The sequence below is a fragment of the Lactuca virosa genome, chromosome 5 (assembly GCF_052849685.1).
Source record: "Lactuca virosa cultivar CGN04683 chromosome 5, Lactuca_virosa_CGN04683_v6, whole genome shotgun sequence".
NCBI classification, from domain to species: domain Eukaryota; kingdom Viridiplantae; phylum Streptophyta; class Magnoliopsida; order Asterales; family Asteraceae; genus Lactuca; species Lactuca virosa.
In genome coordinates this window covers 288204821-288229444 of record NC_136430.1, presented here as the reverse complement: position 1 = coordinate 288229444, position 24624 = coordinate 288204821, and the positions used below count along the sequence as shown (strand labels likewise).

At 35.9% G+C, this 24624-nt stretch overlaps 1 pseudogene; it reads right to left on the bottom strand.

The window, feature by feature from the left end:
* Positions 1–407: 407 nt before the first annotated feature.
* LOC145116065 (calmodulin-like protein 3 pseudogene) lies at positions 408–1406 on the bottom strand (annotated as a pseudogene).
* Positions 1407–24624: the final 23218 nt, after the last annotated feature.

Below are 24624 nucleotides of genomic sequence, written 5' to 3'. Positions count from 1 at the left end.
TTTTTTCCTTTTTTCTCAATTACCTCATTAAGGGCACTATAGGAATATCAAATTAAATTAGATGAGATAGAATATTGATGACAAATGACATAATTTTAATAGGTATGGATATTAGTAGGAAGAAATAGTAGGAGGCAATTTAATTTCTCTTCTATTATATCGGATGTCATAATAAAATGTCAACTTCATGCGATATAAATCTAAACGAATAAATTATACATATTGAATACAACAATAGGTATAATATAAAATTCAATATCAAATTAACGTGTTGAAAACTACCTAATATGGTAAGGAGGGGCCAAATTGTGACTTAAATAACAAACTTATGACATTCACCCTATATAAAATAATATAAAAATCCTGATTAAAACCTATATGACTACACATGAAAAAAGTAAAAACTATTTTCTAGTTGAAAACCAAACTAGTAACATTACATTTAAACCACTAAACACAAATTGGGGAAAATCAAGTCAAATGCCTAACATTATATATACATTTCACAGAGATTCAAATACCTACATGACTACATCTAATCTGTTTGTTATACCAGTATATAACCGATGGAGCAATTAACATGAAAAAACCATAGATTTTTCCTACCCAAAACAACAATCAAGAAATCGAAATAAGACTAACACCATTCTTCATCATGTTCTTGAACTCATGAAAATTGATCATACCATCTCCATCAATATCAACTTTGCTTATCATTTTCTTGCAATCTTCCAATTTCTTCCCTTCTTTAAATCCCAGCGAATCCAAAACCAATCCCAATTCCTCAACACTTATGAGCCCATTTTTATCCCCATCAAACACATCAAAAGCTTCTCTCAAATCACCATCTTCATGATCACCATCATTAACTTTATCCCCTTCTTCGTCTTCACGACTCATCATGGACTCGAAAAGCTCACAGAACTCATCGAAATCGATCAATCCATCGCCATTAACATCAACCCTTTGAACCATTTCCAACACGTCCTTTTCATTTGTTGAGATCCCGATGTTCTTGAGTGAATCACTCAACTCTTGTTTTGTGATGAACCCATCTTTGTTCTTGTCGAAAGTCGCGAAAACGCTCTTCAATTCTGCTTTTCTTTCCCTCGAATCAGGACCAAAACTCACCTTTTTCTCCATCACCATCTTGATGTTCTTGGTTTTCTGTTGTTCGATGTTTTGATTCTTGACTGAATCTTGAGTGGAGGGCGATTGAAGTTGAACTAAAGATGCGATTTTCTTTGTGGGTATTCTTAAAAGAGTCGAAACGAGGCCAATTATGAAAAGAAAGACGAGAAAAACTGTGGTTAAAATAGCCATTGAAGAAGAAGAAGAAGCTTCAATGAAATAGAGAAGAAACAGCGTTGTGTTTGTGTGTGTGTTGATGTGTGTTTTTGGATGAAGGGATGGAGAGAAAAAGGAGTGTGTTCACGCGTTATTTGGTGCCTTTTCCTTTCTTAATTATTAATTTTGGAATAATAAATTTTGAAGTAATGGAATATCCACAAAACGCGTAAACTGAAATAACTGGAAAATGACAAAATATTTCTTTCCATAATAAAATAAATCAAGTGACAAAACAAAAAAAAGGTATGTAAATTATAACGAGACTTTATTTGATACCTCAAATTCTAATTATAAATTTAGTTTATTTTTGAAGTTTTTTAATTTATTGTGTTTCACAAATAAAAAATAACTTAAAATTTAGTTTTTTTAAAAGCTGTTTAAACTAATTTTTTCATTTTTTTTAATTTTTAAATATACTATTGATTAAGAGAAGTGATTCGTACACAACAGTTTTTGCCATACACAACAATTTATACATTATATCGTTGTACAATCGAACATTTTAAAGCATTAACTTTTGTGTATGGAAAAAAAATTGTTGTGTACGGATCTTTAATTTATGCCGTTTTTTATCATTCAAATAATTTTTACCAAATATTCTTTATCAGTTAGTTTATCAATATTATTAATTAATTTTTTCAGTAGTACAATGTGTCAAATATAATCTTAGTTTTCTGCAAAATGTTGTGTTAATAATCTACGATTTATTATAGATATTTTAGGATAATCCCTTAAATAAAAAGTATGTCTCATTTTCTTGAAACAATATAAAACAATTAATATTCCATATTTGTTGGGGAAAAATCAATATTTCTGGTTTTATTACGTGTCAGTTGTTGGGAGCATGCGCACACCCATAAACGCGTTGTGGTTTTAATGATGGTGACATTATCGTCGGATCCAAAGTTACATCTAATTTTTAATATTTAATACTTTATATAAAGATACAAAGTAGAGAATATATATATATATATATATATATATATATATATATATATATATATATATAAGTGGCGTTAAAAAAAAAACGATTAAATCAAAATGAACTTTTATTTAGATCGCCAATACCGTCTTTTTTGGTTTATGGCCGAGAACTAGGAATTAATGGCGTAAGTGAGCCGAACTATTTATGAGTTATTTGAGATTGATTCGTTAAAAACTCGATTCGAGATCGAATTAAACGCGCCTAAACGAGCTATTTGTGAGCTACTTGGGATCGACTCGTTAAAAACTCGATTTAGGGGCGGATCTTTATTAGGGCGAGTGGGGGCTGTGCCCCCTTCCCCCCCCCCCCCCCCCCCCGCCTTAAAAAAGGACCTGTTTAATAATATTTGCTTCCGTCATGGCTGATGTGGCTTCCATTCTCTTGTTAATGTATCCGCTATATGATTGTAGGTGCTTTTAATATACTTGAGGTATGGATGAAATTGATGTAGTTGTAATTGCCATCGGATTAATCGTCCTCGACAATAATCTTCTTGTAACTTATATCGCCAAAAACCAAGTAAATACTTGGAATCTGTGCGTAATTCGAATCTGGTTTGGAGTAGCTCAACTTTCCATTTTTTCAATGTTCTGAGACATGCTAGTGTTTCTCGTTCATGGGTGCTGTAATTTTGCTCCGTTTGGAAAAATGTTCCCGATATATACTTGCATAGTTTTTGCTCGTATTTATCTGTTTTTAATACTTCAGATGATACATCTGTATCAATGTATGCTTTTGGTGATATTTTCATATCACTGTATACTTTATCATTGTTTACTTCAGATGGTATTTTCATACCAATGTGTGCTTTATCATTGTATACTTTTGATGAGTTAGATATGAGGTTTCCCTCACTATCTAATCTCAATAATACTTGTCCCCGTATAATTGCTTTTAGGCATCCTGCCCAAGTGTCTTGTGATGCATCTGTTTCTACGATTAAGAAATCATCTATTTTTGCATTATATAAAGTAGGGAGAACTTGAATGTTTTGTTTTATATTTTGTACCAAAATAGTATATGTATTGGTCCAAGACCAAGGTATTTTTTCTGATATTTTCTTTTGTAAAACTTTTCTTTCTTTTGCTAAATTTTTTAAAAATCCTTGTTCTGCAATATAATTTAAACAACCAAGAAATCGTTGTATTTGTTTTCTATTTTCAAGTTTATTAGGAAACATATTTAATTTTTCTCATATATTGTCTGTTAACGATAATTGACCATTTTCTCCAATTTTTAAACCGAGATATTCAACTGTAGTTTGAAAAAGTTTTGATTTCTTTTTTGATAAAACTAAACCCTTTTCTTTAATTCTTTGTAAAACCTTGATGACTGCATCAATGTGTGTTTGTTCGTTTCCTTTTGTAAAAACAATTATATCATCAATATATGCAAGACAAATATGATCTAAATCATTTAAGGTTTCATCCATGAATCGCTGATATATTGCTGGTGCCTGTTTTAAACCGAATGGAAGAACATTCCATTCATAATGCTTCTGAGGAGGACATGAAAAAGCGGTTAGTGGTTTCGTATTTTCATGTAAGCGTAATTGCCAATATCCGGATTTTGCATCAAATGTACTAAAATGTGTATTTCCTTTTATTTTTTCTAAAATATATTCTTTTCGTGGTAATTTATATGAATCTCCTATAGTAGCATCATTCATCTTTTTATAATTAATTACCATTCTTCGTTTGCCTCGTTTTATTTCATTATTATTTTCTACATAGAATGCAGGTGCAGAATGAGGACTCGTGCTAGGTCGAATGATTCCTTTTTCTAATAGTTCAGTGCATTCCTGTTTGAATTTAGAAACATCTTTTATACTGTATGGAATTTTATTTGGAACATTAATTTCATCATTAGCGTTTTTTAATAATATTATTATTTCTTGATTATTTCTATTTTTTAAATGATCTAGTGGATTTTCACTGCATACTTCTTCAAGTTGTTTTTCAGCAATTTCTTTAGCAAATGTTAGTAATATGCGTAGTTGAAAACCAACTTCTTGTTTGAGTATTTTAATAAGATCATAATGTTTGATAATTGCAGTTTTTATAAAACCTTTTGTTGGATGATTGAGACTTATATCGTCATTTGTTTGTATAAATGGTTGATATAATTTAAGGAAATTATTTCCTATAACTAAATCTATTCCCGAATCATGTTGATATATAGTTGGAGTTTTAAATGGTGTTTTTTCAATTACTATATCTATATCTCTTCCTACGAACCAAATTTTGTGAATTGATTTATCAGCAATTGTTATTTTTAATGGTTTTTCTAATTTTTCCCAATTTTTTAATATCTTTTTTCTTCCAAAACATAAAGTAGCCCCTGTATCTATATATGAAACTAATTCTTTTTCTTGTATTTTAGTTGTAATAAAGGTACTGTTTGGGTTAATATTTGTTTTTCTTTTACTCATTTTAGGATTAGTTTATAAATTTTATATTAGCAAGTTGTGTTTGTTAGAGTGGTTGAAACATTACGTATTGTTTTTAGATTTCGATTCTGTGATTTTTTTGTATTTCTTAATTCCTTCTTGTAATCTAGATATCTTTTTTAATTGATTATTATATTCTTTATTTACTGGTTGTAATTTTAATAAATATTTTTCTTCATATGATAAAGCATTTTCTAAATGTTTTATGGTATTAGAGATATTAGAATTTATTTTCCAATGATTTTTTAATATATTAGTCCAAAGCACGTTATCTTTTGAAGAATTAATTTGTACTTTTGAATTCATTTTAACAAATTACTAAGGTATCTGAAAGAAAATTAATTGAATTGTTAATATTTTTTATTACTATTTTTAAATGATTAACTTCAATTTTTAATCTTCCAATTTTAACTAATTGATATGCAGTATGATTTTTGTTTTTATAAATTAGTTCGTGTACTTCAGATTCTTTTTCTTTTAAATGTTTTGTGGATTTTTCTAAATCTTTCCATAATTTTTTAAGTAGATTAACTTTATATTTATTATCGTAACTACAATATACTTGAGTTTTATTACTCATAATTTTTATTTTACCATGTGAAAGGTCGTTTAATAGTAAGTGGTTTTTCTTTAAGTAGCTGTTTTTCATTAAGTGGTTCTTCTTTAATAGTTTTTATTTTTAAATATTTTTCAAGTAGAATTTTCTGTTGATTTAAATTTTGTAATAATTCAGGAATTTGTTTTAATACAATTAAACTTTCTACTTCTATAATATTATTTAATTTTTGATAATTATGTTTAATTTTTCTCCTACTGATTTATCTTCTTCAGGATTAAGACCGATGTTATATATTGTTCCTTGTGGTAAATTTTGCGGTATTTCTATAATCATTTCTTTATCTGGTATACATGGTTTTGTATTTTGATATGATCCTTCAAGTGTTTTAAAATATTTTAGGGAATTACTAGATGATTCTGTCATATTCTTAAACTTAATGATCTAATCATTTCTTTAATATCTTCTAGCTTTTCATTGTTATTTTCATTAGATGTTGAAGACTGACATTCTGAAATAGAAGATCTACCTATTATAGTTGAAAATGGAGGTTCTATAATTGGACTTCTTTTTATTAACGGAGTAGTTATTATTGGTTGAAAATTAGTTTCATTGAATATTCTATTATTAGTCATATTTGGTGATTCAAGGGATAATAAAGGGGTAAATAATTTATCTATATAAATTCTATCTTCTGTTTTAAATGTAATACTATGATGAGAATTTGTTAATGCATAATTTATTTGATATGTAATAGTAAATGGATGATTACCTTTTATCATAAAATTTTGTCTTAATAATTTATATCGTACAGTAATACTATTACTTAAATTTTTATCTTTAAGACTTAATCCTAATTGAATATTAATATCAAATTTTATTTTTCCTTCAATTAAATTACCTTCTCCTTTTGCAATAATACTTTCTTGGTTATTAATTATACGATCATCTCTGATTTCTAATTCTATTGGTGTATTTAAATTACTTACAGTACTTTTTAAGATTATTTGAATAGTTGATATATGAATATAAGCAATTTTTATTCTATATGTTTCTTTAATATGAGATAATCTATTTCTAATTTGTTGTTTATTTATTATGGGTATAGTAATATTTCCTTGAGTTAATTCTATAGGTATTGCTTGTTCTCCTATAATTTTTCCATAATATATAATATTTTTTCTAGAAAAGAAATTTTTAAATGTGTTATGTCTAAAATTGTGTCTTTCGGATAGTGTGAAATTTGATTTTCTTATAGCGTCTTTATTGATGTTATTTTTATTAATTAAAGCATCAAAAGTGTATCCATATTCATTTTCTTCGTTATTAATAACTATTGGTGAGTTTTCTATTTCTTGAGACATATTTATAGTATTAAAACTTCTTTCGATAAATATTTTAATTGTTGATAACTTTTTTAAATATGAATATTTAAAAACAATGGTTATTCATTATCATGTTTATGATGCTGCATATGTATATTTTCTTACAAATTGAAAAACATGGCGGAATTAATAAAATTAAGACAGAATATACCTGAATGATGCGTCGGAATGGATTGACGATGGATTGATTGTCTGGGTTTGATATGTTTATATGAATATATGGATATGTTTGGATAGGGTTCTGCTATTCAGAAATAGAAAATCTATTTCAACAGAAGAAGATTGAGAACAACTCAAATCTTATAATCACAAATCACTCTCCTTTATTCACTAAGGGCAAAGCCCTTTATATAGGCTTCAAAGAGCCGTTTACACACGATATCTTTACATTATTGCAATCGTTTGATTGCAAGAAGACAAACTACTTGACATAAGACTTTATGTCACATTATAATAATGCTACACACTTATTAACCTTACCGACACTTTACATAATTATAAAAGACAAAATAGAATTATTATCGTCTATAATGCATCGTTATCTTTAAAGATGTGTTGTCTTTAATAATATGATTTCTTACGTCATTCCTCCCGCCTCCAAAAAGACATATTTTTGAAAATGTTTGCTTGCATCATTGCTGAAGTTAATCTTCCATAAATGGTGTTTCTTCTGTGTTTTCTGAACAGTGACTGCAATTGTGTCTTGGAGCATGCATAATATGTTTACAAAGTTGTTTCTTGATATCATCGGGTAATTCAGCCAGTTGATGAGAAAATTTTTCGAAAGGTTGTTCGAATGTTTCAATTGCTTTCATTGCTTCCGGAGTGATTTCATTGTCTGTTAAAGAGTAGATAATGAAAGTTTTACTAGCATAATTTACTCTGATTCTTGACATTTGATCTTTACCGTTGACAATGCGTGATGATGCTAAATAAACACCGGCAAGTGCAAAGATTAGATGCTCTTGTGTTGGGGATTCACGGGGTAGATCATCTTTTGTTGGTTTTGAGCCGTTGCTTATTCCCATGTTTGCAAAAGTAATACTTGGGACAATTAGTTGAGATTCTTCATCAAAAATTGGGTAGCTAGAATGCATTTTGATGAATAATCCTCTTTCTTGTTTTGCAAAGCGTATTTTATAATTTCTGATGATAGTTTGCACAGCAAAAGGGAATTCGCTGATGCAGTGTAGATTGGTGCCTTCTAGATAGATGGTGTCGATGAACCCATGAATAAATAATCCCATAAAGTCATAGGATCTGATAAATCGGCTAGGAAAACTGCTTTAGGGCCTGGGCGCCTGGCTACTGGGTAAAAGCCCATTAAAGAATGGACCTCGGTGTAGGAAACGAGGCTATCCCATAATTCAGCGAATTTTTTGGCAGATGGTTTTTTCATGGCTTCCTTTTCTTTGGTTGATAGAATGGATTCAAGGGCAATTTTTGCATTTAATTGGTTAAGGGATCTTGGGATGGATACAGGTTTTTGTGGTGTGAAGCTGGTCATAGGTTTTTGTGGTGTTAGGAGAACTGTTTTTGAACATTCTACGTTATCTTTTATTACTGCTTTGTATGCTTCGTTGTATGCGGCTTCTGCTTCATTTTTCGTTTTGTAGCTTTTTTGAATGATATTTTTTTTTCAAGAATATATGAACTGGCGATTCCCCAATTGTCATATACTCCTTTGTTTTCTCCGTTGAAAATCACGTACCATTTCTTTATATTTTTATGATCTGCTTGAAGTGGTGGATATTCTTCTGGATTTATAGGTTGTTTTTCTGACTTGAGCATTGTTTGTGGCTGACTATCATCGGATGAAATTTCTTGAATGTCTTCTTTTGGTTGCTTCGTTGTTGAACTGCTAGCTGCTTCTTCTTTAGGTACTGATTGGGATGATAGAATTTGTATTGTTTGTCGTAGTTGTTCTTTTTCTCGTCTGACTGCTTCGAGTTGTCTGACTAATGATGCTTCTTGATCTTATTTCTGTTTGAACTGGTGTTTGATTTGTTTCATGATTGCTTCCATTTCGATATATTTGTGGACTGAATGTTTGCGTTTCTTGAGTACCTGAATAATTGCTGAAATTTGTTTGTTTCAAATGATGATATGAAAATTTTCATATCAATGTATGCTTTTGGTGATATATTCATATCACTGTATGCTTTTGGTGATATATTCATATCACTGTATGCTTTTTGTGATATATTCATATCACTGTATACTTTATCATTGTTTACTTCAGATGGTACTTTCATACCATTGTATGCTTTAGCAATGTATATTCCAGATATGAGGTTTCCCTCAAGTTCTAATTCTAATAATACTTTTTCCATAGGATTATGTACCTGCATCTGAATCAGAATCAGTTGTATATGCATAAATATCTATATCTGAATTTATATATGAATCTTCTATGGGTTCGTATCCAAGGTCGTATGCAATTTTTTTAATATATTTGTTTCTTTTTCTTTTTTAGTCTTTTTCGGGCATTCATAAGCTTTGTGTCCTTCTTCTTGACATATCCAACATTTACAGTCTTTTTTATTCGATGGGCAATAATTTGTTTTGGATTGATATTTTTGTTTATATTGTTTTCTATTTCGGAAATATTTTCTTTCCCCTTGTTTATAATATTCTTTATATTTGGGTTTATAAGTTTGTTTTTTCCAAATTTTCTTTTTACTTTGTTGTTTTTCTTTACAACCATATTGATTTACTTTGTTAGAAAGAATGTCACAACATAAATCAATTTTTGCATCTTGTGCTGTTTTTTGTTCTAAACATTTTTTCTGCATCCATGCTTTTAATATGCTTATTCGTGCTCCTAAGGTGTCTGCAACTTTATTTTGTTGTAATGCTTCTTGGAAATCTTTTATTACACTTTGGCTTACTAATGATGGTAATTTTTGATAGAACATATCTAATGCTGCCTTTTTTCTAATGGAATCTAAATTATAATAATGTTCAGAATATTCACATATAAATGGTTCTAAATAACACATATTACAAATTCGTAAATTAGTTAAATGCCATAGTGATTCTAATTGAAAAGTTTCTTTTGATATTTTATCTTCAATTTGTTTTCCTATGAATTCCTGAATAAGACGGCTTAATACATTTTTAAATGTTTCTATAGCATCAGTGGTAGCTATCATCATTGTTTCGGTTTCATCAAGAGATGAAAGGAAACGATATGCGTTACCTTGTGTTTTATGAATGATATAATTAAGAAAATGTTTTGGGTGTAAATTTCTTAATTCTTCGGTTAACTGAATTTGTACTCCCATTTTATTACTCCATTCTTGAATTTTTGCTTCAGGATTTTGGTCACAATCAATAAAAAGAATATCTGAATTTGTTGGAAATGTAAATAATTTAGGTATGTATTGAGGAGGTATTTTTTCCCATTTGTTTTGTTTATTTTTAACCATTCCTTGTCTATATAAAAAATTTTCTTCTAATGAAGGTGGTCCATAAATATATTGACTTTGATAATCATCTTCAACATATGATTGTTTTCGTTTTAATCCAAAATTGTTTTGTGAATCTCTATATGGATTTGAATAAGGGTTTTCATCTTCTGAAGAAAAATCATATATTACTTCTGCGTCATTATTATCTGAATTATTTTCTATTTCTATATTATTTTCTTGAGTTTCAGATGCAATTTCTAGTGCTGCAAATAATTTAGTTAGTGTTTCTACTTTTTCTTGTAAAGTTTCCATATATTGTGTGTATTAAAAATAAAATTTTTAGTTTCTTTTTTCTAGTGAAGTAGTTGTTTTTTCTATCATATTTAACAAATTAATTTTGTTATTTTATCTTCAAGGTTTTTTATTTGTTCTTGTTTCCAATTTATACTATTATTTATTATATGTATTGCTTCAATATTAGATATACAATTTATCATTGATATGTCAGAATCTATTTTTAAGTCTAAAAGAAATTTTTTAGATTGTTTCAATGTTTTACGAAAAAATTTTAATTCTTGTTTATTTGTATCTAGGCTTGAAAAACTCATGATTATAATTTTATAATAATAATGGTTTAGTTTTCGTTTTGGATTTAAAGTTACGATTAAAATTTATTTAATAGTAGTGGTAATTATAATAATGTTTATGATGACAAATGATGATGGTCATACCAAAGCTAGAAAATAATAGTAAAAGTACAAATGAATGTTTAAAAGACATGTTTTAAAATACAAATAGTTTTGTTTTTAGATGACGTATTTGCTTGTAACGGATTTTAATACTAGTTCTTATGAAATATCTAACATCATGAATATGGTTATTGTTTAAAATCGTACCTTGATTATTAGGTTTGTAAGAATCCTTGAGATTTTTCTTAGAATTATTTATAGATTCTTGGATTTGCTGTATTCTTAAAATAATATTTCTATTAGGAATACAATTCATCAAAATTTTGTTAGACATAAATATATATTTCAAGTATGAATTTGATTAATTTGATTATTAAGAACGAGTATTATTTTAATAAAAATTTCAAATTTTGTAGAATTAATAGTTAAAACAAATCGAAATGATACTATCATGAAGAAATAAAAGTAATCTAACAATTGAAAATATCTCGAGACATATTTATGGTATTAAATCTTCTTACGATAAATATTTTAATTGTTGATAACTTTTTTAAATATGAATATTTAAAAACAATGGTTATTTATTATCATGTTTATGATGTTTATCATGTTTATGATGCTGCATATGCATATATTTTTATTAACGATAGATTGAATATGCAAACTAATAATAAGAATAATAAGAACGTTACTTAGCTCTGATACCAAATTGAAAAACATGGCGGAATTAATAAAATTAAGACAGAATATACCTGAATGATGCGTCGGAATGGATTGACGATGGATTGATTGTCTGGGTTTGATATGTTTATATGAATATATGGATATGTTTGGATAGGGTTCTGCTATTCAGAAATAGAAAATCTATTTCAACAGAAGAAGATTGAGAACAACTCAAATCTTATAATCACAAATCACTCTCCTTTATTCACTAAGGGCAAAGCCCTTTATATAGGCTCTAAAGAGCCGTTTACACACGGTATCTTTACATTATTGCAATCGTTTGATTGCAAGAAGACAAACTACTTGACATAAGACTTTATGTCACATTATAATAATGCTACACACTTATTAACCTTACCGACACTTTACATAATTATAAAAGACAAAATAGAATTATTATCGTCTATAATGCATCGTTATCTTCAAAGATGTGTTGTCTTTAATAATATGATTTCTTACGTCATTAAACAGGTCCCCCCCCCCTGATTTTTTTTGTTACATTTAGCCCCTATATTTTAATTTTATACATATTAGACTAAAAAATATAAAACTTTGGCTGTGACCCCCCTGCTCATCGAATTTTATACATAGTATATTTCCGGCCACCCAAATTAAATGTTGAAGCTCCGCCCATGTATAAATTATTATTATTTTTATATATTAAAATAAAAAAAATATTTGAGGAATTAGGGATGTAATGTATTAGTAAACGAGATTCTTAACGAGCTTGAACTGAGCCTAAGTTTATTTAGGCTCGTCATACAAAAAACGAGCCGATCTCGAGCCCGAGTTGAGCCTGTACAAATCTTCACGGGCTCAAACCGAGCTTGGTGCAATAAACCTCGAATCGAGCCGAGCTCGAGCTCGAACCCCTCATAACATAAACAAGTCCGAGCCGAGCCTAGCCAAGCTCGGGTTCGAGTTCGGCGATGCTCATTTACACCCCAAATCCATATATTTTTTAAGAATATATCATTTCATGGCTGAAACTTATTAAATTCAAACCTAAGAACCTAAATGATAAACTATCTCAATATAATTTGATTAACTTAAAATCATGTTAAATGTATATGTTAACTAACATTAAGATTTATAAGGTAATTTGCTCTTAAATTCATTGTAGAAATTATTAGTAACTTGTAACTTAAAAGGACATATTATCTATGTAAACAAGTAGTTATGAAGGTTAAAGAGCTTCTAGCTCAACGATATCATGTATCATTTTCTCTCCTTAAAGCCAATGGTTCAAGTTTCGTCTAAGACATAAGGTGAAATTATGATTGTTTATGAGTAAATAAAATTAGTCATTCTAAAAAACATAATTGCAAAATTGGTTCTTATGGTTTCACATGTTCTTTGGATTTGATCTAACAACTTTCCAACTTGTAGATTACGTCTAAAAAACCAAGTTTCGTTGTGATTTTGAACCCTTATCAACTTAAAAAAAAAATACTATTTTTCCCTTATGATAATTTTTAGATAAAACTGCAAAAATGGTACCTATGGTTTGTATTTTTTGGGATTTGATTCAAACCTTGTGAGTTTTGTAGAAACCGTTTTTTTCTGTATATTTCTTTGTAGATTTGGTTCAGTTTAAAATTGAAATGACTGAAATGTCCTTGTAATATTTTTTTTCTTTACTTTTTTCTATTTAATTTAAAGTGTTATTTTTCATATATTTTCGATTTAATTTTAAATTTTATTCATTAAATATATGAAACCCACATGCCTCTCTCTCCATGTTAAAAGGATTGGCAACCACTAGTACTCTCCATCAGTCCCTGACAACTACCACCATTTACCGAATAAATTGTTGGAACTCACATCAAACTTCTCGAGATTGTTCAAACAAGGATTCAGGCAACTCGCCGATGAAATTATTGAACCCCGACATCAAAGTCTTCAAGTTGCTCAAATTCAAAAGGGTATCCATCGGAAACACGACGAAGAAATTATTCCGAGAGATCAAAAAGTTGAAGAAATAACATGATTTCGAGCTCTCGAGAACGGACCAAATTTGTTGTTAGCGGAAACATCAAACCATAGGAGCTCACCACAACCGTCTGAAAGTATCCATGATAAAACTTTCGACCCATAAATCCGGTGAACAATAGATCAATAACATGTAGAGAATGGAAAATAGGCTTCGAAACACCAGCAAACTCCATCGAGTTTCTAGAAAAATTCAGGGATTTCAACTTCGGATAACTTGATAACGATGAAACATCCGAAACAAAACAATCGATCTAGTTTACACCCGGATCTACAGAACTAAGAAGCTTACTACACTAAGATCTCAATACCATGAAAATATACAAGCGAGGTTAAAATTCTTAGATACAAATTACTCAAGACTCAAAAGAGTTAACAAGTTGGAAGAAACCAAACCGAAATTTATACTCAAATCAATAATGACAAGATCTATGGATGAAACAGTCAAGTTTTTACAAGAAACACCTGTTAAACTACACGGGTTGTTTCATTTGAGTCAGTCGTACGATGGTTTGACAACGGTTCTGCAATAAGTGGAAGCTGGTTGTAAAGGAAGGAAGGAGAGAGGTTGCTTCATTTGACATTAATATTTGATTTGTCCGAAATACCCTTAATGATAAAATAAAAAAATGTTCCTAAAGTTCCTAACATTCTTTTGTACCTCCATTCTAAAAAAAATGATTTCTATTTGAACCACTTCATATATATATATATATATATATATATATATATATATATATATATATATATATATATATATATATATATATATATATATATATATATATAAGTAGGTTTTGTTTAGTTTTCGAAAAATAGAGATCTTGAGATTCAATATTAGCAATATATTTCTCATTTGCTGCTTTAGCGCTCCAGCGTACTGGCGCGACGGAAGAGTTATAATCATAAATGATTATGCAGTGTAGTCTGTTCCTTCTTCCCCGCCACCTTCCCAACCACCAGCATCACCACCTCTACTGTAACACCCTGTTCCGAATCGTTTCCTAATTCGGGGCCGCGACCCAAAGATCGGTATAATAAGGGTTAGGGTTTTTGGGAAAGAGATATTTAGATCCCTTTGGGTGTGGAAAATGTAGATTAGGTGATCTGGGAGTTCGGTTTGTGTTTTGGAGCCCAAGGGTATAATGGTAAAGTGACAGTTCGGGTCTTTCGTGAATTTTGGGTTTAAGTTCAGAAAGTTTTAAGGCAAGAGAGAGTTGATAGAAGTATAAAGTTTCTCATTACCTTTCTGGGGATATAAAGATCGTCGAAATCGGACTTAGAACGAAGAACTTATGGCCTCCGGAAGTTGGGTGGTTTTAGGGTTAAGCCTAGTACGATGGGCGTACATAGGAATACACTGGGCGTACTAGGCAGGTGGACTGCGGGTGCTCTTTGGAGTACGTTGAGCGTACCAGGAGTATACAGGGCATACTCCAGTCAGGTGCAAACCCTAAATTAGGGTCTTGGACCCTATTTAATGGCTTTAACTCAACTCCAAACCCTTCTACCTTCAACCTCCATCCCATTAAACCCTAGATATGAAACCCTAGACTCCATTGGTTTGATTCTTGAGTTCTTGGGTGATTTCATGTGTTTTGGTGCTTATTTAAGAAGAATGAGCTTCTTCAAGGTGTAACGTCCCAAAAATAAGACCCAAAAATTTCATTTTTGATTTAATAAAACATTAATCCAAACATTGTCATACAGCCCAAAAAAGATTAAAGTATGTCAATACATCAAAACATATCAGAATAATTCTCAAAATGCGTAAAAGGTGGTGTGTGCTCAGCAATCATCCCGGGCTCTTCCCTTTCGATCCGGAAGTACCTGAAACATAAACTAAAAATCGTAAGCCCAAAGCTTAGTAACTTCCCCAAAATACCACATACCATACATAAATAAACACATAATGGGCCCCACCCAATGAGTGTAACGGGCCCCACCCACACTCACATAACGGGCCCTGCCCACTGAGTATAATGGGCCTCGCCCAAACTCGTATAACGGGCCCTGCCCATTGAGTATAATGGGCCCCGCCCAAACTTGCATAACGGGCCCCGCCCAAACTCGCATAACGGGCCCCGTCCACATAAAATTTTTATAAGCATAACAGATAATAGCATACAGGATAACCATCGGGCCCGCCCAGTAAGCATACAAGCACATACACATACAACAGTCACACAAACATCTAGTATTCTAGCTTAACAGATCATAGGCCGGCATTGGTGCCTTAGACCCACTAAAACTAGTGAGGAAACTCACCTCATGCTGCTGAATCTCACAAATAAATCTTTGACAGCTGGCCCGCTAAAATCCCCGCACTATTAATCACAAAATAACACCTAATTAATAATTGGATCCCGACTCACACAAGGAGTCTAATCTAAGGTAGAAGACATTTTTACCCTTTCCCTAAATTTTGCCCAAGGCCAAAGCCCAATCCAAATGTCCAAAAGCCCAAATTCCAAATAATCATCCAAGGCCCAAGTATGGCCCGATTTTCCAAATTGCGGCCAAACCCCTTCATGGGCCTTCAACCAAAGGTCTAATAAAATATCCTTAGTCGAAAATAATATTCTGATGGCGCAACAAGGCCCTAATCATCTAGAGTCCAAACATAGCCCAACATTTTGAAGCCTATCTGCTGAGTACGCGGGGCGTACTTAGCTCGTATGCTAAGCGTACTCGCTTTGGGGCTTATACGCGCGGCGTACCACCTTGTACGCCCAGTGTACTCCCAGATTGGACAACTTTCTTCATTCATCACTTATTCGGTTAAGACTTCGACCCAAATCTTAGATCTGACTTCCCTAAGGTGGTTTATCACGTAAAGGTGCCAACTTTACGTGCATGCATGGCTTAATGGGGCTCTAGAGCTCAAAAGAGCTTAATAAATGACTCAACACATGCATGAGACCAAAACCACCATAAAGTTTGCACCTTTATGCTTAATAAATCCTTAATATGCTCAGATCTACAAGGATAATCTCCATAAACGACCTTAGCTCACAAAACCAACCAAAAAGGGACCAAAATAGCCAAAAGCAAGCCAATGAATAGATCTATGAAATGAGATGAAAATCTTTGAACTTTATACCTCAAAAACGACAAAATGAAGGTGCTAAAGCTGGATCTCTAAGCTCCCCTCCAAATAATGAGTCTTCAAGCTTCTTCTTCTACCACTTCAAGATGCACAAAACCCTCCAATGATCAAAACAAAAGCTCAAAATCAACACACAAAGGCAATGGATGAACTAGGTTTTTCAAAGGGTGGAGGCTGGTCTAAAATGTTCAGGAGGTGAGTTAATGAGGCTTAAATAGGGCACAAACCTTGAAAGTTAGGGTTTGTCGCTGGCCAGCGTACGCCCAACATAACCTACGTACGCCCAACGTACGTGGTTTGAACCCACGATTAATCTCCAGCTAGTACGCCACGCGTACTCTATAGTACACCTCGCGTACTAGCCATAAGGACCATAATGCAATTTCTTAAAATAAGAAGGGTTAAAAGGAAAATACAAATTTAAAGTGTTACTATTCTCCCCCACTTGAATTAAACTTCATCCTCGAAGTCCGCTGCTCCAAATAATTTCGGGTAGTGCTCTCTCATCTCATCTTCCGGCTCCCAAGTCCACTTCGAACCCTTGTGGTGGTGCCACTGCACCTTCACCAACTCCACAACCTTGTTCCTCAAGGTTTTCGTCTTTCGATCAAGAATCGCAACCGGTCTCTCGATATAATTCAGGCGGCCATCCACCTGAATATCCTCTAACGATACCACTGCGGACTCATCCCACTAAGCACTTCCGCAGCTGAGAGACATGGAATGTGCTAAGAATCTGACAGAGTTCATCTGGAAGATCCAAGCGATATGCAACCCGAACCACCCGAGCCAAAACCTTAAAAGGACTGATATACCTGGGGCCCAGCTTGCCCCTCTTCCTGAATCAGATGACACCTTTCCAAGGTGACACCTTTAGGAGAACCATATCCCCCAACTGGAACTCTAAGTCTGATCAGCGCCTGTCGTCATAACTCTTCTGCTGACTCTGAGCTGTTTGGAGCCTACATTTCCTCCCATAGAGAATCTCAAAAGGAGGTCGATCAATGATGGCGTGATAACTGTTGTTATACGAAAATTCCGTTAACAGAAGATATATATCCCAACTTCCACCAAAGTCCAAAGCACACCCCCGCAGCATATCCTCTAGGGTCTGAATAGTCCGCTCGCTCTGACCATCGGTATGCAAATGGAATGTTGTACTGAAATGGAGACGAGTACCGAACTCGCCATGGAACGTCTTCCAAAACCTGGAAGTAAACCGGACATATCTGTCAGAAACCACTGAAACCGGCACCCTATGACGTGCCACAACCTCCTTGATATAAATCTCAACCAATTTATCTGCAGAAATATTCTCCTGAATCGGAATGAAATGCATGCTCGTGGTAAACCGATCCATGATGACGCAAATCGAATCCACTCCACGTGCAGTCTGGGGTAACTTCGTGATGAAATCCATAGTAATATCCTCACATTTCCACACGGGGATCTCCAATGGATGCATCTTGTCGTGAGGTCGTTGAAGCTCGGCCTTGACTTTCCTGCAAGTCAATCACCACTCCACATACCAAGTCACATCCCGCTTCATTCAGGGCCACCAATAATCAGGACGAAGATCCCTATACATCTTCGTCTCCTCAGGATGAATGGAGAACCTACACTTGTGCGCCTCCTCTATCAGAACCTGACGCACACCGCCCCAATACGAAACTCAAACCCGCCGATGCAGAGTCAACAGCCCATGTCTATCATAATGGAAGGAAGCCACTTGACCCACAATACGCTCACTCTTCCGGTGCTCTTCCTTCATAGCCTCGACCTGAGCCTCACGAATCCGCTGCAAAAGCGGATTAATCACGGTCATCCTCAAACATATGTCCCAGATCGGACCCGCGATCGCCTTAAGGCTGAGAGCATCAGACACCACATTGGCCTTCCCTGGGTGATAAACGATTTCACAATCATAATCCTTCACCACATCCAACCACCGGCACTGCCTCATATTCATATCCGGCTGATCCATCAGGTACCTCAAGCTCTTGTGATCCGTGTAAATAGTACAACGGACCACATAGAGGTAATTTCGCCAAATCTTGAGGGTGAAGACCACAACCCCCAACTCCAAGTCATGCGTCGGATAATTCACCTCATGAGGGTTTAGCTGCCTAGAAGCGTAAGCGATCATACGACCCCTATGCATCAATACTTCTCCCAAACCGGTGATCGACGCATCACAATAAACCACAAAATCCTCAACACCCTCCAGGCAGGGTCAGAATCGGTGCCTCGCACAACCGTTGTCTCAAGGTCTCAAAAGTTGTCTGCTGCTCAGGCCCCCAGTGAAATGTAACAGTCTTTTTTGTCAATCGATTCAATGAAACAACAACCTTGGAGAAATTCTGGATAAACCTCCGATAATAACCCACGAGACCAAGGAAAATCCGAATCTGAGATGGAGACCTCGGAACTCCCACTGCATCACGGCCTCGACATTGGCCGGATCGACTAGAATACCATTCTGGTTGACAAGATGCCCCAGAAACTGCACCACGTGCAACCAGAACTGACACTTGGAGAACTTTGTGAAAAGTCTCTCCCTCCTCAACGTCTCCAACACTACCCTTAAGTGCTCCTTGTGTTGATCCTGGGTCTTGGAATAGAACAAGATATCATCGATAAATACAATCACAAACCGATCCAACATCGGCCTGCACATGCGGTTCATGAGATCCATGAACGCGACTGGAGCATTGGTGAGCCCAAAAGGCATCACCACGAACTCGTAATGACCATAACGAGTCCAGAAAGTTGTCTTCTGCACATCCTCCTCTCTAACCCTCATTTGATGATAACCCGATCACAAATCAATCTTGGAAAACCAAGATGCACCCTGAAGCTGGTCAAAAAGATCATCAATCCTTAGGAGTGGATAACAGTTCTTCACCGTTACCTTATTCAGCTCCCGGTAGTCAGTGCACATACGATGAGACTCATCCTTCTTCTTCACAAACAAGATCGGTGCTCCCATGGTGAACTGCTCGGTCGAATGAATCCCTTGTATAATAGCTTTTGCAGTTGTGTAGAAAATTCCTGTATCTTGGGAGGAGCCAATCGATACGGTGTTTTGGCTATCGGAGCCGCACCTGGAACCAGATCAATCCTGAACTTAACCTGCCTCTCCGGAGGCACCCCAAGAAAATCCTCTAGAAACACATCGGGATAATCTCACGCAATCGACACATCATCCATGGTTGCCTTACCCTTATCCCGGGTATCCATAACATTGGAAACATATCCTAAACAACCCTGCTGAATATAGCGTCTGCCCTCGTTGTTGAACACAATAACGGCCCACTCTGAGCTGTCTCTACCTGAACCACTAACTCTCCCCCATTTGGGGTTTGAATCTGGACTAACTGCTGCTCACAACCGATCACCACCCTTTGGGGTCAGCCAATCCATACCAACAATAACCTTGTTCCCACGCAAAGGAATGGGAACCAAATCTATTGAATACTCCTAACTGTACTACTGAAGAGTACAACCCCGATGAACCCTCACAACCCGAACAAATCTATCAGCCAATCCATACCCACAATAACCTTGTTCCCACGCAAAGGAATGGGAACCAAATCTATCAAATACTCCTCACTGAATTACTGAAGAGTAAAACCCAGATGAACCCTCGCAACCCGAACAAACCAATCATCTGCGATCTTGCAACCTGAACAGATCTATCATCTGTGATCTCGACAATCCAGCTCCCCCGGAGCTCCAACAAACCTCTTGCTAAGTGCAAGCGATACAAAGGATCGGGTAGCCCCCAAATCCAATAATACCAAAGCAGAAATACCGTTCACGAGGGACGATCCTAAATTAAAACACATAAACATAAGCAAACAATTCAATATAAATAAATAGATAAGGAGAAGATACATACTCGTCACCACGTCGGGAGCTGCACGAGCCTCCTCGGAAGTTAACTGAAAAGCCCTGCTCTTCACCGCAGGTGCATCCGCCCCGCCCTAGCGACCGTCAGTAATCTGAAGAGTTGCAAGAGCGGGTACTGACACCGGTCCTGCTGCATCCAAACTCGGACAATGGGCCTTCTTGTGACCCCTCAGATTGCAATCAAAGGAAATCAGATCAGATACTAGGGTGGTGGTGGTAGTAGCAGTGCAATCCCTGCTAATATGATGTGTCTGACCGCACTTGAAGCAACTATAACCACCCACCCTGCACCCCCCATCGTGCATCCTGCCGCACTTGCCACAACGGCCCCGGCCCTGCTGGCCCTTCCCTCTCGCATCAACAACCTTGGTCCTCTTGCCTGAACCCCCCCGATACCTGAGTCTCATTCGACTTCCTCTTCCTTTCCATCTCGAGATCAATCTCCCTCTCCCTAGTCCTCGATATAATTTCCTCCAGTGTCTTGCAACTGGATCGGCTCACAAACTACCTAATATCGCACCTCAGCATCTCGTGATACCTTGCTTTCTTCATCCCCTCGCCTGCCACATACCACGAAACCAAAAGTGTCGTCTCTCGAAACATCACGATGATCTCAGCCAACGACTCAGTAGTCTGGCGGAGATCCTGAAACTCTCGCGCCAACTGCTGCACCTCAATCACCGATGCAAACTCAACCCTGAACCTAGTCACAAAATCATCTCATGTCATTGTATCAAAAGCCTGGTCACCAACTGCACGTTCCACCTCCTCCCACCAATCCCGTGCCCTTTCCTTTAGAAGACAGGAAGCAAGTCTGACCTTTGCCCCCTCGGGGAAACTGCTGGTGCAGAAGGCGTTAGCAACATCCAATAAGCACCTCCTGCTTGCTATCGGGTCCTTCGCCCCGTGATAGTCCGGAGCTCCACATGCCCGGAACTCCCTGAAGCTCAAAGAATGCGCTCCCACCAAGGCCACCATCTCATAACGAAACGAGCTCAACCGCTCATCCACAATCTCCAGAATGCCCTCCTTGACCGTACCAAAGATCACAGGAGTGTGCTCAAGAATGAAACGTGTAATCTCAGACAAAATGAACTCCCTCGTATGATCATCCAAGTGCCCGCCTCCAGAACCTGAGCCCGAGCCCTCTACAGCACCAGAACTGCCAACAGGTCTGCCCCGCAGAGTCACCATACTGAAAATACACCATATAAACCATCAGAATAAGCATCATAATATACCGAGGGATCACAAACTCTACAAGCTTCCTGGTTTCATCGCAGCTCTCCATGACTCGAGTACATATCCTCTTCTTCCAGTAGTACGAGCCCTTACTACCTTCCACATCTATCCATACTTTCCTCAAGGATTGCCTTGAATCCACCAAGTCACCTTATATCCATACTATTAACCCTCATCAAGACAAGGCTCCCAACACTAGATCTCATCCTAGGTTTTCCTAGGGCAAACTCCACACCACTCTCCGCCATCGGTTACAGAGGGAACTCCAGCTAACTTCATCTAACTAGCTCACGAATACAATAACATATCACTAAAACCAGATAACTCTTTGAATAAGAGGTCTCACACTACAACAGTTGGACTCAAACAAGAGCTGTGCAATAGAGTTAAAACCTAACCTTCTAAAATTATTTATTTCCCATAATATGTAACTTAGCATAATCACTTACTAGTTAGCTGAAGTTAGTGAGAACTACTACAAATCACAAAGCAAGCAACATTGGAGCATCAAGTAATCAGAACCAAGCATCACCTAATTAGGCCATCCTATCACTGCCTGATCAATACTAGCATGCAAGTATACAAGATCATACAATAGGCATACAAAGACATCTCCCCTAGCATTAATCATGCAAATATTGAGCAAATCCTTAGCCCTAACTAGCATGTGATTCACAAATTCACAGATTAAATCATATCAGATAACATGTATGGGTATTTTAGGAAAACTTACTTGAGCTCGGTCGATTGTATGCACCATACCCATTCTTTTCTTAGAAAACCCTTTTCTTAAAAATACATTTCTTTTATAAAAACTTTACCAAATCCTTAGTTTGATATCAGACACACCTGAGAATATGTCTGAATCCCTCAAACCAAGGCTCTGATATCAACTTGTAACGTCCTAAAAATAAGACCCAAAAATTTCATTTTTGATTTAATAAAACATTAATCCAAACATTGTCATACAACCCTAAAAAGATCAAAGTATGTCAATACATAAAAACATATCAGAGTAATTCTCAAAATGCAGAAAAAGCTGGTATGTCCTCTGGAATCATCCCTGGCTCTTCCCTTTTGAACTGGAAGTACCTGAAACATAAATTGAAAATCGTAAGCTCAAATCTTAGTGAGTTCCCCAAAATACCACATTCAATACATAAATAAACACATAATGGGCCCCGCCCACACTCGCATAACGGGCCCCACCCACTGAGTATAACGGGCCCCGCCCAAACTCGCATAAAGGGCCCCACCCACATACAAATTTTATAAGCATAACATATAATAGCATACAGGATAACCATGGGGCCCCGCCCAGTAAGCATACAAGAAATTATACATACAAGAGTCACATAGACATCTAGTATTCTAGCGTAACATATCATGGGCCAGCATTGGTGCCTTAGACCCGCTAAACCCAGTGAGGAAACTCACCTCACATTGCTTAATCTCACAAATAAATCTCTGGCTGTTGGCTCGCTAAAATCCCTGCGCTATCAATCACAAAATAACATCCAATTAATAACTGGATCCTGACTAACACAAGGAGTCCAATCTAAGGTAGAAGACCTTTTTACCCTTTCCCTAAGTTTGGCTCAAGGCCAAAGCCCAATCCAAATGTCCAAAAAGCCTAAATTCCAAAATAATAATTCAAGGCCCAAGTATGGCCCGGTTTTGCAAATTGGGCCCAAATCCCTTAATGGGCCTTCAACCAAAGGTCCAATAAAATATCTGATGTGTCTTCAGCTCCGACCACCTTCTATAAGAGTGTGCTTCTATGTCGGAGGTAATCTGCGAGGTCACAACAGTCAAGGCCGTTAGAACCGCCCTAGGGATTGTGCCCTAGGAGCAGGCTCCGACAATCAAGTTAGATTGGTTGGTAGAGATGAGATAGTTATCCTTAGCTAAAGAGAACCATATTGGTGCTCGGGGTAGTGTATGGTGGCTGAAGGCAGAGGGTGGCCATTGAGCCACCCGGCCGGAGTCTAGGACGGAGGCTGACCCAAGGGGGAAGACCCCTCCCATGGAGGAGATACTCTTCACTTTATATGGGACAATTAGGTCAAGGGGAATTAGGTCAGGGCCAACTAGAAAGGAGTTGGACAGGGCCGCCCGGGGGCACCGGGCGAGACTGGCGGGCGCGCACCAAGAAAGGCTGGAAAGGGAGCATCAGGCAAGGGAGCGCCAGGCCGGGCCGGTAGGAGAGTCCCAGGAGGCTGGCAAGGGAGCGTCAGGCTAGGATGGCACGCTAGAGTTGTCTAGGCCATGCTAATGGACCTGATATCATCAAGACCCCCAGTCCGATGTTATTGGTATGCGGACAATGACATTGTACTGGACTCAGTCATATAAATCGTGTGTCATCAAGTCTCCCTAGTCCGATGTGAATGGATTGCTGACCATCGGATCGGACTAGACAAAGCACCAATGCATCAAATAATAAAAAGAACAATCGAACCTCGCCTACGAGAACCATGGTGATGAGCAACGAGCCAAGCATGGGTTGGCTTAATGATCTATCCTTGTTAGGAGTACGATCCGGTCGGTAGGTGTAACGTATCTGTTGCTACGATCACGCAGAGCGAGGCTGCTGATGATATTATGCGGAGAGGGGCTGATATGCGATAATGATGTTGATAAGGGATCATGCTAAGGTAGCTAAGAAACATAAGGTCATCATTCAGTCCCTAAGACTATTATCTAACACAGTTGTTGTTGTAGTCATGCGCGGATGGAATGTCACTGATAACCATCTACATAGTCTGCTTTGTATGAGCATTAATAACTGTCCTGAAGATGTTTCTTGCTTGGGCTAT